Source organism: Littorina saxatilis, linkage group LG15 (genome assembly GCF_037325665.1).
Source record: "Littorina saxatilis isolate snail1 linkage group LG15, US_GU_Lsax_2.0, whole genome shotgun sequence".
NCBI classification, from domain to species: domain Eukaryota; kingdom Metazoa; phylum Mollusca; class Gastropoda; order Littorinimorpha; family Littorinidae; genus Littorina; species Littorina saxatilis.
Window position 1 is genome coordinate 22,241,664 of NC_090259.1, and position 17,641 is coordinate 22,259,304.

The 17,641-nt window shown below is 40.0% G+C and overlaps 2 protein-coding genes across 2 annotated transcripts in view; one reads left to right on the forward strand and one right to left on the reverse strand.

Moving 5' to 3' along the window:
- LOC138948830 (uncharacterized) overlaps window positions 1-17,641 on the reverse strand; it is a 97,967-nt gene that overhangs the window by 48,568 nt on the left and 31,758 nt on the right. The window lies entirely within an intron of this gene.
- LOC138948820 (high affinity copper uptake protein 1-like) overlaps window positions 4,422-17,641 on the forward strand; it is a 29,995-nt gene continuing 16,775 nt past the window's right edge. The window contains exon 1 of the mRNA XM_070320449.1: window positions 4,422-4,544. The gene's annotated coding sequence lies outside the window, so the exon portion shown is untranslated. The remainder of the gene's footprint in view (window positions 4,545-17,641) is intronic.

Sequence of the window (17,641 nt, forward strand, 5' to 3'; positions counted from 1 at the left end):
AGCGTGAGAAATTTTCAAAGAATTTATTTTCGTGGACTTGGCCCTTTACAACAATGGCGCCTCGTTTTGGTGCTGGACGGCTGTTATGAATATCCCGGAAATCACGCCCGGACAGTAAGCCTCCCGTAAACCATCACAGATACTGTACAAACACCCTTCCATTTGAACGCTCACCAAACGGGAACATCCTAGGTGCCCTACGTAAAGAGCGAGCAATTTTTAAAGAATTAATTTTGCAGATTTTCTCGAACACTTTTTGGACCCATTCTGAACTCAGGTCAAAAATGAGTTACTTCCCTTAAACTGGCGATAGCCGTGGATCGATGATAATCAGAAAGTTTTTGGACCATGGTGCGTTTTTGACCTAACTTTTAAAATCTAAATAATAAATTGACAGCGTGTTTTCATCAAGACAAGATCCCAGTGCAATTCGAAGTTGTGAAAGTTTGAAAAAAGAAAAGCCCGGAAGCAGGGTCACGCAAGGGTCGAAGCAGACGACGGTTTATGCGGCATATCGCCGTTCCTCTCAACAGTCAAAAGCCATCGCTAGAGTTCTTGTGAACCACAGCCGTTTGTTTCGTGCATAAAAACGTGCTATTGTAGATAAGCTGACATCGAGTCGCATTCAAATGACTAACTGACGACTACATTGTGAAAAAGGGAAACTGGATCACACGGGTTCACGATGGCTCAGGGGTAAGATAAACCACGCAAAAATAAATTCTTTGAAAATTGTTCGCTCTTTACGGAGGGCACCTAGGATGTTCTCAATCGGTGAGTGTTTAAATGAAAGGGTGTTTGTACTGTGTGTAAAAGCCTGACCGTATCTGTGATGGTTTACGGGAGGCTTACTGTGCCTTTAAGTTTTGACTAAATCTTTTAACATTGACGGGGAATCGAGACGAGGGTCGTGGTGTATGTGTGTAGATCTGTTCCGAGAAAACTACTGGAAACTTCACATGAGAATTTCTGCGGGTATGATATCCCCTGACAATGTTTTTTCTTTTTTCCGATAAATGTCTTTGATGACGTCATATCCGGCATTTAGTGAAACTTGAGGCGGCACTGTCACGCCCTCATTCTTCATCCACATTTGTTGAAATGTTGGTTAAGTAATCTTCGACGAAGCCCGGACTTTAGTATTGCATTTAAGCTTGGAGGCTTAAACATTAATTGATGAGTTTGCATTCAAAAATGACTGCATCGTATTTTTCATCAAAATTCTGAATCTAAAAATATATAGATATGTTATGTTTACTCTAAAAATGTGATCACAATTAACGAACATAAGTTGATTAGGTACTACGATTAAAATGTTAAGGCGCGAAGCGCCTAGCTTGCTAGGGGGGTCCGGGCGGGGGCATGCCCCCCCCCCCCCCCCCCCCCGGAAATTTAGAAACAAGTCGCGTAAGGCGAAAATACAACATTTAGTCAAGTAGCTGTCGAACTCACAGAATGAAACTGAACGCAACGCAACGCAGCAAGACCGTAATACTCGTAGCATCGTCAGTCCACCGCGCACGGCAAAGGCAGTGAAATTGACAAGAAGAGCGGGGTAGTACTTGCGCTGAGAAGGATAGCACGCTTTTCTGTACCTCTCTTCGTTTTAACTTTCTGAGCGTGTTTTTAATCCAAACATATCATATCTATATGTTTTTGGAATCAGGAACCGACAAGGAATAAGATGAAGGTGTTTTTAAATTGATTTGGACAATTTAATTTTGATAATAATTTTTATATTTTTAATTTTCAGAGCTTGTTTTTAATCCAAATATAACATATTTATATGTTTTTGGAATCAGAAAATGATGGAAAATAAGATGAACGTAAATTTGGATCGTTTTATAAAAAAAATAATTTTTTTACATTTTTCAGATTTTTAATGACCAAAGTCATTAATTAATTTTTAAGCCACCAAGCTGAAATGCAATACCGAAGTCCGGGCTTCGTCGAACATTACTTGACCAAAATTTCAACCAATTTGGTTGAAAAATGAGGGCGTGACAGTGCCGCCTCAACTTTCACGAAAAGCCGGATATGACGTCATCAAAGACATTTATCAAAAAAATGAAAAAAATGTATGGGGATATCATACCCAGGAACTCTCATGTCAAATTTCACAAAGATCGGTCCAGTAGTTTAGTCTGAATCGCTCTACACACACACACAGACAGACACACACACACACACACACACACACACACACACACACACACACACACACGCACATACACCACGACCCTCGTCTCGATTCCCCCCTCTACGTTAAAACATTTAGTCAAAACTTGACTTAATGTAAAAAAGGATGCAAAATGGTGCAATCTGCTGCATTCTGAGGATGATCATTACCAGTTTCAGGCAGCAGATTTTGTCACTGATTAATACCCCAAAAATTGAAACTCAATGTAAAATAAAGAAATGCACAATAAAAATATTTTTATATTTTGGCTGGGGGGGGGGTCCGGAAACCCCAGAACCCCCCCTCGTCCGCCCCTGGTCTCGGTGAAAAAATGCAGTGTGTTCACCTTCATTCTGTGAGTTCGACAGCTTCACTAAATGTAGTAATTTTGCCAAACGCGATTAGTTTCCTGTCTCTTTAATCCGTGTATGAAATCTTCGACTGAGTCAGTGACTGCTAGGATCTTAGTTCCGGCCGAGTTTAAGAATTTTCTGTCTCATTTTACCGTGCTAGGGCATGCGGGGTTCCATAAACCCCCTCCCCCATTACCCGGCAAACTTAGTGTACCTTCATTATTTCTCCAGGAGTGACCCAAAGCAGTACCGCTTACATTCGATGCAAAATTCCTTTCAAAAGCTAACCTAACTCTCAACAGTATCTGGCGGGCGACGCCCCCCTCCCCCTACCGCCTTCACCCCCCCCCCCCCCCTTCCAACCCCCTTTACCCCTGCATTTTAGGGCCGCCTAGCTCCCTCTCATGCATACACTTGTTCAAGCCACCCCTGTTCTCCCGGCGTGGGAAAGGCTTCGGATCAAACCTTGGCGGTCTATTTTTCTGGACACCATTTCTCGGACACACACAAACCGTGACACGCACGCACGCACGCACGCACACACACACTGCCACACACACACAGCCACAAACTGTGAGAGACAACTCATTGCCACACTGTGACCGACGTATGCCACTGCGCAGACACACTCACACACACACACACACACACATACACACACACTGCGCGAACACCCACATGTCACATACCAGGGGCGGAGCCGTTATGCCAGAGGGGGGGTGGGACAATCTGGGGTCCAGGGCCGGGTAGACTCCTTGTGGGGTACATGGGGAAGGCCCCGTTTGGGCCGGGTCTGGGTGGCTTTGCCCCCCAGAAGCTGAAGAGATTTAGCTATTTTATTAACAATTTATGGCTTATCCTTGACTGATTTTAAACATGATCAACTGGTGTCAGCAGCCACTCATTATTTCTTTTAAAGTTAGTATTAAATCTTCTTTTTTTTACAGCCGGGGGGGGGGGGGGGGTCTGGATCCCCTGTAACCCCCCCCCCCCCCCCCCCCCCCCCTAATCCGCCCCTGCATACACACGCACTCAGAGGGAGGAAAGCGATGTACTGCCGGTGTAACACGAAATTTTTACTCCACTGGCGAAACATTTACTCCGGAGTAAACATTTCGCACGAAATTCTTACTCCGAGTAAATTTTTCGTACTAGAAAAGAACTCCCCAAGGCACGAAAAAATTACTCCCTCCACGAATTTTTTACTCGTCATTTTTTTTACTTCCAGTAAAAATCTCGTACGCGAAAATGGGATGCGGGCGAAGGGATAATGCCAATGATCTCGCGCAAACGAATGTCGCGCTACCCTCCCTCCACCCCTTCCACCACCAAGACTAACAGGGGACAAGGGAGTATAAATTTCGTACACCTGACATGGGAAGTCGTTAAATTGCTCGGTTAGGGTGAAGTAATTTATTCGTTTTTTATTCGTCTGGGGAGTAACATTTGTGTACGAAATGTTTACTCGGAACTCGCCTGTCGTGGGGAGTAATTTTCTCGTGTAATGGGGGAGTGCTTTTTTCGTAAAGGGAGTAACATTTTCGTACGAAATTTTTACTCCGGAGTAAAAATCTCGTGGGAGTAATTTTCTCGTGTTACACCGGCAGCACCGTGACTGACTGATCGGAACGGCCCCCTGAAACTGAAACCGTGGAGAAAGACTTGATGCCGGAAAGACTTACTCAGAACGAAAGAGAAATGCACGCTTCTAATAAAACCTTTTTACTGCTTTCATCTACAGACAACTACTGCAATGCACTAAAACAGTATAATTATCAGTACAAATAGGTTTCGTCACTGTGTTCAGAGACTAAAAGTGAAATGCGAATATGCCACCGTAAACCCGTGGCTAGCTCAACATCCCGATGTGACGTCAACATCACAAGAAAACCAAAGGAAAGGCAGATTGCTTGGGGTTCCGTTTTACTGCTAGCACTGTTACAGAATCCTGCTGTTGTGGCTCTTTGGGGGAGTGTGCCACGTTTATCAGATCAGCTGTTAGCTGTAAGATCGTGAGTATTTTTGTATTGCTGGTTTGAAGTTATTTTCGATATTCCATGTGAATCCGGCCTGAAAAGATAATCTTGTGACAGCAGTTGTGTTTTGGTTTGTGTCCGGGTGGTCAGTGGATGATCATACAGAGTTTGATCATGTTGATGACATGTGTAGGTCGGGAAGAAGGGGGAAGGATAGTGTGTGTGTGTGTGGGGGGGGCTCTTCCTTGCTCGTTCCAGCACTGGTAGTTGCAAGTTATTCCCAACGATTGCCACAGTGACAATTGTGTACGGATTTAATCAGTCACACTCTGCATCAGTGCATGCATGGTTTGTCATTGTCAGGTTGAGTTGAGATCCTATCGATTACGTAATAACATAGTACAGGCAGAACTAAAAAAAACCCAGGTAATCTTGAACTTTAGTGTGTTAAATTCATACCTCAGAATTCAGAATCAGAGGCATTTACAAATTTGCAGTACCTGCACTTGACTTGTAAGTTAACAGGGATGTCGTTAGGCATCGGACATAGACCGATTAAAAGGCTCAAATGTCCGATTCACTTATAGACCGATTAAAAGGCTCAAATGTCCGATTCACTTAGCCGCATAGCGGTCAGATGTCTTATCGCTTTACACCATCCTTTTGTGCAAAGATGTACACACAACCAAAAAGGCACAACCATTAATTTAACCCTTTATTTTGACTTGAGACAGGTAGCTTAGAACAAACAAGTTAGAAATACTGTTTAACTGATGTGAGCATAGCCCATTACATGTAAATTCAGTACCTTAATGTACTTGCTGTTTGGTGTAAAGTAACGTACAGATCATGGGTAAAATTATCATTTGGTACCGTAGTGGAGTACCAACCTGACTATTCTATCGTGAAAAAGATTTGTTATGATTTCTTGTTTGTAACTCAAAAAACTGCAGACCAAAATAGTGTAAAAATATTTAAAGAGGGTGATTTGATAATAATTTCTACACCGCTGACCGTGCTTTTTTCAAATTAAGTAATAATAACCTGATGATTGAGGTTAAGGTTTGCAAAACAAATGACATGAACATTTACTGAAACCTTTACTGCACTTCCATAGAGAATTTCATTGTTTTAAAAACAGTGTAACTAAGGTAAATGTTGAATTTTATCTTTGATTCGGGGCTTTGGTGTAAAGTAACTAACGGATAAATGATTTTGCTTATATTGAGACAGGAGAAACTTTTTTCAAGTGTTGCTTTAGTACAGATCATCTCTACATTCAGCCATCAAGCCATTGGATAGTGAAACAGCTAGTTGCCTGAAGCTGAACCTAAGAAAATGACAGCACCTTAAAATTATGTACCGGTGTAAATGTAACATACTGTCATTTGTGCTTTATCTGCAAATATTTGATAAACCGAACACTTGACTGGAAAATAAAATGCTGCAATTGAAGGACAGGAATACCGAGATGTTTATTCATGTAAATTTAAGGAGGTTTAAAAAAGTCTAAAAATTTTAACACTTTTTAGACTCCTTGACAGATTCTTGGCATATATATATTATTATAATCAACTGCTCTGCATTCCTATCGCAAAGTGGTGTTGAATAGTGTATATTGCAGGGGTCAGAATCTTGTAGTTATATACACTCCGAGTGCGTATAGCCAGCCAGTGCATACATTTTACATCATTGTCTCTGATCGACCCAGCGATCGCCTGGATTTTCCTTCTGTCAGGTCATTTAGCCCATTATCTGTCAAAGTTGATTGATCATCATGCCTCAGGTTATTCATGTCAGTGTCAGTGTCACTTTGTTCTGTCCTGATCCTACTCCCTTGGTTGTCTCTGACTGTGCGCACTTTACCATTCCTTTTTCTTCATCTCCCCCCACCGAAGGCAAAAGCTAAGGCTTCCTCTCAAAAAAAATTGCAGCCCCCTTACACTTACAGTCTTATATAATATATTTTGTTTCAGAAGAATCATTGTTACACTTTAACTAAGTTACAGTCATATATTTTGTTTCAGAAGAATCATTGTCACAATGTTAGTTTTTGTTACAAATTGTAAGAATGTTACTGTTAGTATTTGTTACAAATATTGCTAGATTACATGTTAATTTTAAAGTGGTGCTTCTTATTTAAGTAATAGGGTATATAATGTCCTTTTGAATTTTTTAGACCAACAGAAGAGTGAAGACTGTATGCTAGTCTTCTACTGTTTGATTCTTTGAATGATTCAAAATGCATACCGTTTTGATTTACCATAGTCCCCCGTTTCTAGTAGTCTTGTTAGTGGCAAAATAAATATTTGTGACTGCATGGGTATGGGCAAGTAAATTTAGGTAAACTTCGCATTTTTTTTAGACTGCTTGCAGCCTTAGGAAAGCTAGGATTTTGTGAGAAAAATGTCTGCATCTCTGTGGAGGTGTTCTTGTGTGTGAATATATATGTTGAAGCAGCTGCATGTACAGCTTTCAATCCCATTTGCCGTTCATGCAGCGATGACTCTTTATTGTCAACCAACCATGCATACTTATAATGCTTGCCAGTGGCTAGCAATACTTAGCACAGAATTGTTTCACACAAACAGTCTCTAAATTGCCCACTTTACAGTACTTGCCAAGCAAACACTGATACTGAGATAGCTTTTGAACATTTCTTGCCTGTATGAACTCAGTGTCATATAGTCATCGAGTTACAGATTACATAAATCAAGTCAGCAGAGTAGTCGTTACCTCAGTTGTAATTGTATTGCATTTAGAAATCATTAGTCATCATGAATTTACAGACGAACTAATCATGTATATTTTTCCTGCTTTAATCAAAAGGGTGATGGTGTTCTGGGTTGGCCAAATGGAACTTGATATGACATACTTTTAGCAGTGTGTGCTGTAAGTACGTGGTGAGCTGGGATGCATTAACCCCTTCACTGCCCAGCACGTACTAGGTACGTGGTCATGTTTGGTTTGTCATACGCCACACGTACTAGGTACGTGGCTTGGCATTTACATCAGTACTTTTCAGGACATTTGTGAAAACTAAATGGGAGGTAACCACTGTCCAACTTCTTGTAGGGGTTTAAACACAGTTCTTTCCGATTGACCGTTCAGATAAGTTAGTACCACGTGGTGAAAACTTTTTTACAATTTTAGAAGTTGTTTTTTTTTATCTATAAGATTCAAAATTGGCGGTCGAAAGTCGGACATCAACTCGTAGACCTGTTTTCAAATGATACAATGTTTTGGAAGCTCTACAAGAAGTGATTTGGTTTAAGCGTGTTTTATTCAATTTCTCATACACACGTTTCAAACAATAACAACATTAAGAACGTTAACAAGCAGATTGCTTATGGACACGTTCTTGAAATGATAATCAATACACATTCTGATAGCAAAACATGGCGAACAAGTGATAGCTTCAACACAAGAAGTGATTTATGGATTACCACACAGAAGAATACTGTTATGGGCTGTAATGTGAGTACCTGATGTTTGACACCAGTTTTAGCTGTGTTTTCTGCGGTTTTACTTGCTGCAGTGTGTGTGTGAAAGTTTGGAAACTGTAATTTTTGACAAAAATGGTCATTATATGGATTTTTACTATAACAATCACAAAGTCCAATGATCATGTTATCACATAATAGCCAAGGGTGTAAGCAAACCACATGCCAAAGATCTAAGAGATATCTCAATAAATGATTGAGCAGTGAACAGATTAGTGAATCTACCGAAGAAAGCAAAATTTGCCCTGGCACACAGTAATACCAAAATGCTGTTATACTGTGGCAGTGAAGGGGTTAAAGCCCTGACAAGGACTGTTAGGTTCACGCAGAAGGCTTGTAATACTTTAAAAAAAAAATGTCCAACATTTTTTGTAGTGGCTTTGGTTTTTCACATGCACAGAAGCCAGAAGAAAAAAAACTTACAGTGGAACCCCTCATGTAACACCTAAACAAATCTGAGAAAGTTCAGGTCTGAAAAAGGAGGGAGTCTTAAATTGGAGGTAAATTTACAGAGGTTATGAACATCTGAAAAAGCACGTTCATAAAATTTAGGAGGAAGACTCAGTGACTCTTAAATTGGGTGGACTCTTGAAAGGCCGTGGTTCCTCTTTTTTTTCAAAAACGGGGTTTTTTTCATGGATAAACTATGTACTGTGAAGCACATTTTACTAGTGTAGTGTATTGGAGCCTTTTTATTTTAGTTTTATGAAGCATCAGACAGTACAGCACATCTATTTAATTATATAATTATATGATTTGTGGTTGGTTGTGTATCTATGCGCTAATTTTGTCTGAATGTGTTATGCACATATACACATGCCTGTGTAATATTATGATGTTTTAGTCGTGGTTCATAAGATCTAGGACTAGGTAATGATGATATGGTCATCTAATACTACCCAAAACAATGATAGCAAAGAGCTTTCTCCTACGTAGGCGCATGCAATCAGATCTTTGATCGTAGTGTCTTTAGACTCAGGGATATTATGCCTTGGGCAAGGTCAATATTATGGCCCTATTCTAAGATTAGCTTGGTTACTGCATGCAGTGCTGAATTCTGATTCCTAGATCCTGTGCACTTTGTATAACGATGCACTGGCTAGAGTAATGAGCTGATATAGATGACCTGCAGAGTCATGCCCACACACTTTGCTGTTCTAAAAAAACCATCACAGTACTTAGGTTAAGGATTTCATACATTTGCCTCTGTGATGTGTCAGTATCCATTATTTTTAGCTGTCTGACCTTTGACGATGACCTGTTATTTGAATTTTGTTGTAATTAATGTTGTAATGTTTAAAAAAAAAATCAAAGACATAACAGTTAACACACAATTTGTCTGTGTGTTGCAAAAATAAAAAATCAAGAGCTGTATTTTGTGTTCTATTGCAAAACTAATTTAAGTTATCAAAATATAGACAGAAAAATAATTACAAAATGAGGTTCTATGGATTCTCTTTGGTTTGTTTGTTACTCTTACTTTATTTTCATCTTTATTTTGTTTATAAATATGGTGTGGGTTCTAAGTCTGAGATTTATTCACTGCAATATGTTCAAGTAACTGCAGATGGGATGGCAGCAGTTTGGCCCTGATTACAGTTTTGTCCTGAGGGTTATTATTGACAAAGCCATCAGTGTAGATCAATAGGACTCTAGGAGACAATTAAATGTCCCATGCAATTTTCTCTGAAAGTAACTACTGAAAGGGGAAAATGAATGGAGCAATTTGTTGCAGTAGAGTTGCACTTCACTGTAAAGCTGTTACAGTGTTAGCGTTAAGAGCGAGCTTGACATTGTGTAGGTTTTAATTTTGTCCATGGGTGCAGAGCAGACCTTTTGCAATTGGAGCGCTACACATTAGGAACTCCAAGAGGGGCTGAAAAGTGGTGCATGTAAACAGTAACATTTAATGTTTTTGTGTGTGTTTTTTGGTCAATAATATTGTAGGTTGTTGGTAGCTAGAAAACGGTTGGTCTTTTAGTGACTGCCCGTACGAAACGTTCTTATAAGAAATTGGACCCAATTTCATATAAGATTCTTATAAGAGTCTTGTATGACAATTTCATATATGTGGCTTATAGGTATTTTAAATGCAAATGAGGTAAATTCTTATAAGAAACTTATATGAATCATATATGAACCTATAACCTGAGCTCATATAGGTCTCTTATATGAATCTTATATTCTCTTATAAGAAAGCTATAGGTCTCTTATATGAAATGTTCATATATGAGACTTATAAGAATCTTATATGAAACCTACATCTCCCTTATAGGATTCTTATATGTCTCATATATGATATTTATATGTCTCATACTAGACACACAACCTTGACCTACATTTGTGTTTACAAGGAAAATAACACCTGCTTAACCCAATTTAACTGTCTTGACTTTGAATTATAATGAATCCAACTGCAAAATACCTTTTGGTTCAGTATATATACATATCTTTACTGAAGTTGTGTTTATTTTGAGGGCAAAAACAAACAGATCTCTAAATCACTGGTCACAAGAAGAGGAGTAAGACATGCATTGTCCTCTTCAAATCCAATACTTTGAAACTTGAAATTATGAACAAGAAACAACAAACAAGTTACAGCCACAAATAATTTTCTTGAATATGCACAGCTGTCACAGTTTCTTGTTGCTTGAACCAAAGTAGTGCTGGTAAACATGATTTGATCACCTGATGCAGAACCAGAACTGTAAAGTAAAACAAATAATGGAGGGAAATTCTGGATTTTGAATAAAAACACAAACCTGTCAGTGTCAAGCTGTTGGGTTGGTTGGGCTGCCAGCCACCCACAAACATCAGCATGACATAAACATTCTCTTCACATATTCATACATCAAGTCCAATTATTTCTGTAAGAACTTTGCATTTTAGTCCTGCTCTTTCACTGATTTTCTGCTAAACATCCTCACAGAGCTGCTGTCACAAAGATGGCCGTTCAGTCAGGGGGAGATAATGCTCAAGGCAAACCATCCACTTCCTGTTCATATATGAAACATATATGAAAGCCAGTATTGCCAGTAATTCAGCATTGTCCAATATTTTTTCTAAGTCCTGAATTCTCCTATGCAGAAACTAAGTGATGATTCATATAAGAGTCATATAAGATTCATATAAGAAACATATAAGAGAACTATAGGTTTCTGGAAGTGCAGGTTCTCATATATGATTCATATATGATTCTTATATGAATTGGGGTCTTTTTCATACAAGAGACTTATAAGAAACCTATTCCTACAACTGACATACATAGCTTTTTACTTGTCATATATGAAACTTATATGTTTCTTATAAGAAACTTATAGGTTTCTTATATGTCTCTTATATGTTCATATATGTTCATTTCGTACGGGATTGTTTGTTTGTTCGTTCATGGGCGGAAACTCCCACGGCTTTTACGTGTATGACCGTTTTTACCTCGCCATTTAGGCAGCCATACGCCGCTTTCGGAGGAAGCATGCTGGGTATTTTCGTGTTTCTATAACCCACCGAACTCTGACATGGATTACAGGATCTTTTTCGTGCGCACTTGGTCTTGTGCTTGCGTGTACACACGGGGGTGTTCGGACACCGAGGAGAGTGACTGCACACAAAGTTGACTCTGAGAAATAAATCTCTCGCCGAACGTGGGGACGAACTCACGCTGACAGCGGCCAACTGGATACAAATTCAGCGCGCTACCGACTGAGTATATCCCCGCCCGGATCTTTTAGTGACTTTGCTTGGTATCTAAAGGTGTTTCTTGTGAACATTTGTCTCTTGCTTCAAGTCAAAAAAAGAAACATTGAAGTGCCATTCATTCAAAATGTTAGAACAGTGCAGACGACCTTATGTGGGGAAACTGAACGTACCTGTATAACCAGGACTTCTTCTTGTAGGTGTTGGACTCTTCACACAGTTTGTTGGCTGTTGATGGTGGATTATTACTTCAATTAAAGGAGTCGATCTGGCCTGATGCTGAGAGGAAAGAGTCTGACATTGAACAGTCGATATTGCCTTCCGTTTGTTTTGTTTTTTGTTTTTTTTTAAATTTTATTGTAGATGTTCACACAGTTTGAGGGTTACTGATGGAGGCTATTATAGTTACAAAGGAGTTGACCTGTACCCTCAGAGGAATTAGGGACATAAAACAGCAGTTAATAGTGGGAAGAAAGTTCTCCTCCTTAACCCACAAGCTCAGTGAACGCCTACAAAAAAAATGTCAGCTATTGACGCATGTGTGTACAGGTCAACTGCCTTAACAGTAAAAAAAAACACCAAAAAAAAACCATAACATATGAGGGTGATGGTGATCAGTAGTTTGTGTGCATGTGCTGAATTTGGGGGCCCTCAATTTATTCTCTGTCTCTTCCCTTCCTGCTAAAGTGTTGGTTGAAGGAGGATGTGAAGGTCGGTTTGAAGTCTCTTCACGTGTATGTTGGTTCTTTGGTGTCTCACAGTGTGTGTAAATACTAAAAAGGGTATTATTAGCCTTTGATGTGTATACTGAGTTATGCACTTGGAAACTAGACAACCCCCCTCCCCTCCCCCCAAAGAAGTTTAAAACAAGTTACAATGTCATAATTTGTACATGTTCCCTTCTCTTCTTTACCTCACGTCAGATGCAGCCGCAGCGGCTGCTTTTTATGAAAGGCACTTGTGGCCAATCATTAGGAAGGCTCGAGCTTCATGCATACAGCCAAATCTGTCGTTAACGAGCACAGAATTATATCGAACAAAATACTCGGTAGGGTCTTATGGGGTGGTTACAATGGGTTAGGTGGCATGAGTACTAAGTGCTCGCCAAGGGAGGTTCAACTGTACAATAGTAACCTGATGTATCTGAAATGCAGGGTTGGTGCAAAATGCTACCTAAATAAAGAGACTTATATAACCTGTGTGCGCTTTAGACACATTGGCGTACATTACAATTGTATGGGTGTGCTGTTACATCCTGTGGTTTCTTTTATGAGTCTGCATACTACAGGTTTGTCACAGCCTTAATGTGAAGTAGTCAGTGCAGCTTTCACGCTGAAACTTTCTTTTGTGTCACTGGTGTCCTGCTTTACAGTACAGTGTTTGCAACGGAAGGACTTAAACTAAAGAATATCGCTTCTGAAGTAAATCTTAATATTTCCATATCTATTGAATGATTTTGGTATTTTCTTTTATTGTGCCGATTCTCCTATCTCTCTGGCATGTACTGGGTGCTAATGTGACCAGTTTCTTCCCTAGACTGTATTGAAAAATGCGTCCGTGTGAGCTGACCCCCATTTGTGACCAGTAGCAAAGAACAACTGAGTCATGTACATGTAAATTTGGACATTGTTTTTTTACCGTTGAATTGCTTTTCAGGGAGGATAATACTACATACAAAGATCTTTGTGCTGTACCCAAATGTATAGGCCTCATGCACATATATATATATACATTCCTTATTTTACTGTTTAATTGAATCCATTGATATGAGACTCATTGCAATCATTTTTGACTCACATGCGAAGCAAAAGTGAGTCTATGTACTCACCCGAGTCGTCCGTCCGTCCCGGCGTCCGTCCGTCCAGAAAACTTTAACGTTGGATATTTCTTGGACACTATTAAGTCTATCAACACCTGATGTGGCCTGATGGTGTATGGTTACAAGATCTCAAAAAACATGTGCGGCAACTTGACCTCACTTCAAGTTCAAGGTCACAGGGGCCGTAATTGTTGTCTTAAAAACGACCATTTTTCACATTTTCGCATTTTTTTCTGAAGTTATCGAGAATGGCAACCTTAGCTATGTATGCTATACAGGGCAATGTAAGCCCTATCTTTGGACACCAGTTTGGTTGACCTTGCTTCAAGGTCAAGGTCGCAAGGGTCCTTTAAAGTTGGATTGTATACATATTTTGAAGTGACCTTGACCCTGAACTATGGAAGATAACTGTTTCAAACTTAAAAATTATGTGGGGCACATGTTATGCTTTCATCATGAGACACATTTGGTCACATATGATCAAGGTCAAGGTCACTTTGATCCTTATGAAATGTGACCAAAATAAGGTAGTGAACCACTAAAAGTGACCATATCTCATGGTAGAAAGAGCCAATAAGCACCATTGTACTTCCTATGTCTTGAATTAACAGCTTTGTGTTGGATGACCTTGGATGACCTTGACCTTGGGTCAAGGTCACATGTATTTTGGTAGGAAAAATGTGTAAAGCAGTTCTTAGTGTATGATGTCATTGCTAGGTTTAGTTATTTGACCTTGACCCTGAAGGTCAAGGTCATGTAAAGGTCAAGGTCAAGCATGTGAGTCGTATGGGCTTTGCCCTTCTTGTTAGAGTTGATCCCATTTGCTTATAATTATGTTAAACACATTACTAAAAGATAACTGATCAGTAGAGAATCATATTATTACATGTAGTATTTAATATCAAAGGATCTCTGTGTGTGTATTGTTAGTCAGCTATATGTGTTTAAAAGATCAGGAAGTTCATACATGAACATCATGAGGGTGCCAGTGCATAATATATTATCTCAGCCAGTAGCTGATCTGGCTAACTGTTTAACTACTGTACTGTGATTACCTAGGCTGATGATCGGTGTGGGTTCGAAGCTCTGGGGTGCAGCGGGTGAGTTTTATGTATGTCCCAGGGTTGACATTGAGTGCAGCATTGATATCTTTATAATTATAAGGATTGTCATATATATATATACACCCCCCGCGGGTTAGGGGGAAGAATTTACCCGATGCTCCCCAGCATGTCATAAGAGCTAGGCGACTAACGGATTCTGTTTCTCTTTTTACCCTTGTTAAGTGTTTCTTGTATAGAATATGCTCCCATGGGGTCGCCTTCACGCGGCGGGAGCGTTTAAACAGAGTTACCCCACCCCTTTACTTCTCTTCTTTTGTCTTATTTCTGCCTTACCAGTCCTTTCACCTATATTTCCTTCCAAGAAAACTCTCCCTACTATTCCCTGCAGTTTTCCAATTCTTTTCTTGTTGTCTTATTTCTACCTGACTGGATCCATCACCTTTATTTCACTTACCAAAAGTCTTCTTTTCCACATCCTTATTTCTCTGCACCCCGCATGTCGTAAGAGGCGACTAACGGATTCTGTTTCTCCTTTTACCCTTGTTAAGTGGTTCTTGTATAGAATATAGTTAATGTTTGTAAAGATTTTAGTCAAGCAGTATGTAAGAAATGTTTAGTCCTTTGTACTGGAAACTTGCATTCTCCCAGTAAGGTCATATATTGTACTACGTTGCAAGCCCCTGGAGCAATTTTTTGATTAGTTCTTTTGTGAACAAGAAACACTTAACAAGTGGCTCTATCCCATCTCCCCCCTTTCCCCTATCCCATCTCCCCCCTTTCCCTCGTCGCGATATAACCTTCGTGGTTGAAAACGACGTTAAACACCAAATAAAGAAAGAAAGAAAGTATAGAATATAGTCAATTTTTGTAAAGATTTTAGTCAAGCAGTATGTAAGAAATGTTGAGTCCTTAATTTGTACTGGAAACTTGCATTCTCCCAGTAAGGTAATACATTGTACTACGTTGCAAGCCCCTGGAGCAAATTTTTGATTAGTGCTTTTGTGAACAAGAAACAATTGACAAGTGGCTCTATCCCATCTCCCCCCTTTTCCCGTCGCGATACATTACCTTCGTGGTTGAAAACGACGTTAAACACCAAATAAAGAAAGAAAAAGAATATATCTATATATATATAATATATACAACTTGTGTGTGTGTGTCACTGTGTGTGTTCATGATGCACGGCCAAAGTTCTCGATGGATCTGCTTCAAATTTGGTGGGCATATTCAGGTAGACCCCATATGGACACAACCTGGCCGATGGGAATTTTCAACACGTGACCGATTTTGGTTTTTCTGTTCATCTTCCCAGATCCATTCCCAGTAACTCTTCCTTATCTTCTCCAGTGTTTTGCGTTTATCTCCCTTCCTTCGTGTGGCGTCAATCCATATTCCCGTTACTATTTTTAGAAGGTCACTGCAGTCCACAACGCTCAATCCATATTCCCGTTACTATTTGTAGGTCACTGTCCACAACGCTTTCATCCCGGCGAAGCCGGGTATTACTCTTCCTTATAATCTTCTCCAGTGTTTTGCGCGTTTATCTCCCTTCCTTCGTGTGGCGTCAATCGCGTATGGTGCGCCACTCACCCGGCAAAGCCGGCGTACGGTGCGCCACTCACCTGGCAAAGCCGGGTACCCGGCAAAGCCGGGTATTCGGCTCTACTTCTTCCCGGCGAAGCGGGTATTCATCTAGTATCTATCTATCTATCTATATCTATATACGGCTTGTGTGTGTCTGTCTGTGTGTTCACGATTCACGGCCAAAGTTCTCGATGGATCTGCTTCAAATTTGGTGGGCATATTCAGGTAGACCCCGGACACAATCGTGGAAAATTTTGAACACGTGCGTGCTCTCAGCGCGCAGCGCTGAACCGATTTTGGTTTTTCTGTACATCCATTCCCAGTAACTCTTCCTTATCTTCTCCAGTGTTTTGCGAGTTTATCTCCCTTCTTTCGTACGGTGCGCCGGCAAAGCCGTCGTACACTCGGCTTCCCCGGCAAAGCCGGATATTCGGCTCTTCCCGGCAAAGCCGTACCCGGCAAAGCGGGTATTCATCTAGTATATATATATACCGCCCTAATGTGTGCAAATGCATGCAAAAAGATTTTAAAAGGCACACAGTAAAGATCCCAAGTTTATTGTGAACTAGTCCAATCAAATAGCGTATTGCAACATTAAGTGACAATTATAGTTAAGTTTTATTGCCATGAGCTGAATTAGACACTTAATAGACCGGCGACGCGTCCACACTTTCATGAGTATAAATCAGGTAGTACACATTAAGTGTTTGTTCAACCTAGATGTGTCAAACATGTCTTTTGAGCATCTTATCGGATACAATTTGTAAATTTATTATATACTTAAGTGGTTTCTTCTATCAGTATTTTTCCTCTCTCTCTCCTTCTCTCTCTCTCTCTCTCTCTCTCTCTCTCTCTCTCTCTCTCTCTCTCTCTCTCTCTCTCTCTCTCTCTCTCTCTCTTTCTTCTTTTTTCTTTTTTGTGGGTGTGTTATTGTTGAAACTCTGGGGGGCCAAATAGGGCAGAGAACTTCAGAATTATTTTCATTGGTGACCTGCATGCAGATCCTCTGTTTTTATCTGTACGAATATTTGTTTTGGTAACTTACAAACTTTTGAACTTTAAGAAGCCTTTGTAATAAGATTTATTATACACTCAATTTTATGACTGCTAGGTCTAGATTATGGTCCCTGGAAATTTGAAACGTGCAGTGGAAGATGTATTTCCATGCAGGTACAGTTGAACCTCAGTCTATAACGAACAGTACTTATTAGGGACCAACCAAAATACATGGTCCTTAAACACAGGTGGTGGTTATGAAAAGGTGAATTTATAAATAGGAAAGAACCTCGAAATGGTTTCTTGATTGGTGACCGTTAGAGGCAGGTCGGTTATGTTATCAGGCGGTGGTTGCCAGGGCAGGTTCAACTGTATTTTGTCACAGAATTATAGTCGTAATTTTAAAAGTTGGGTGTCTTGCTTTAGAGTGGGGGCACTGTTTACCCCATGCAGACGTATGCCTGCTTGGTGGGT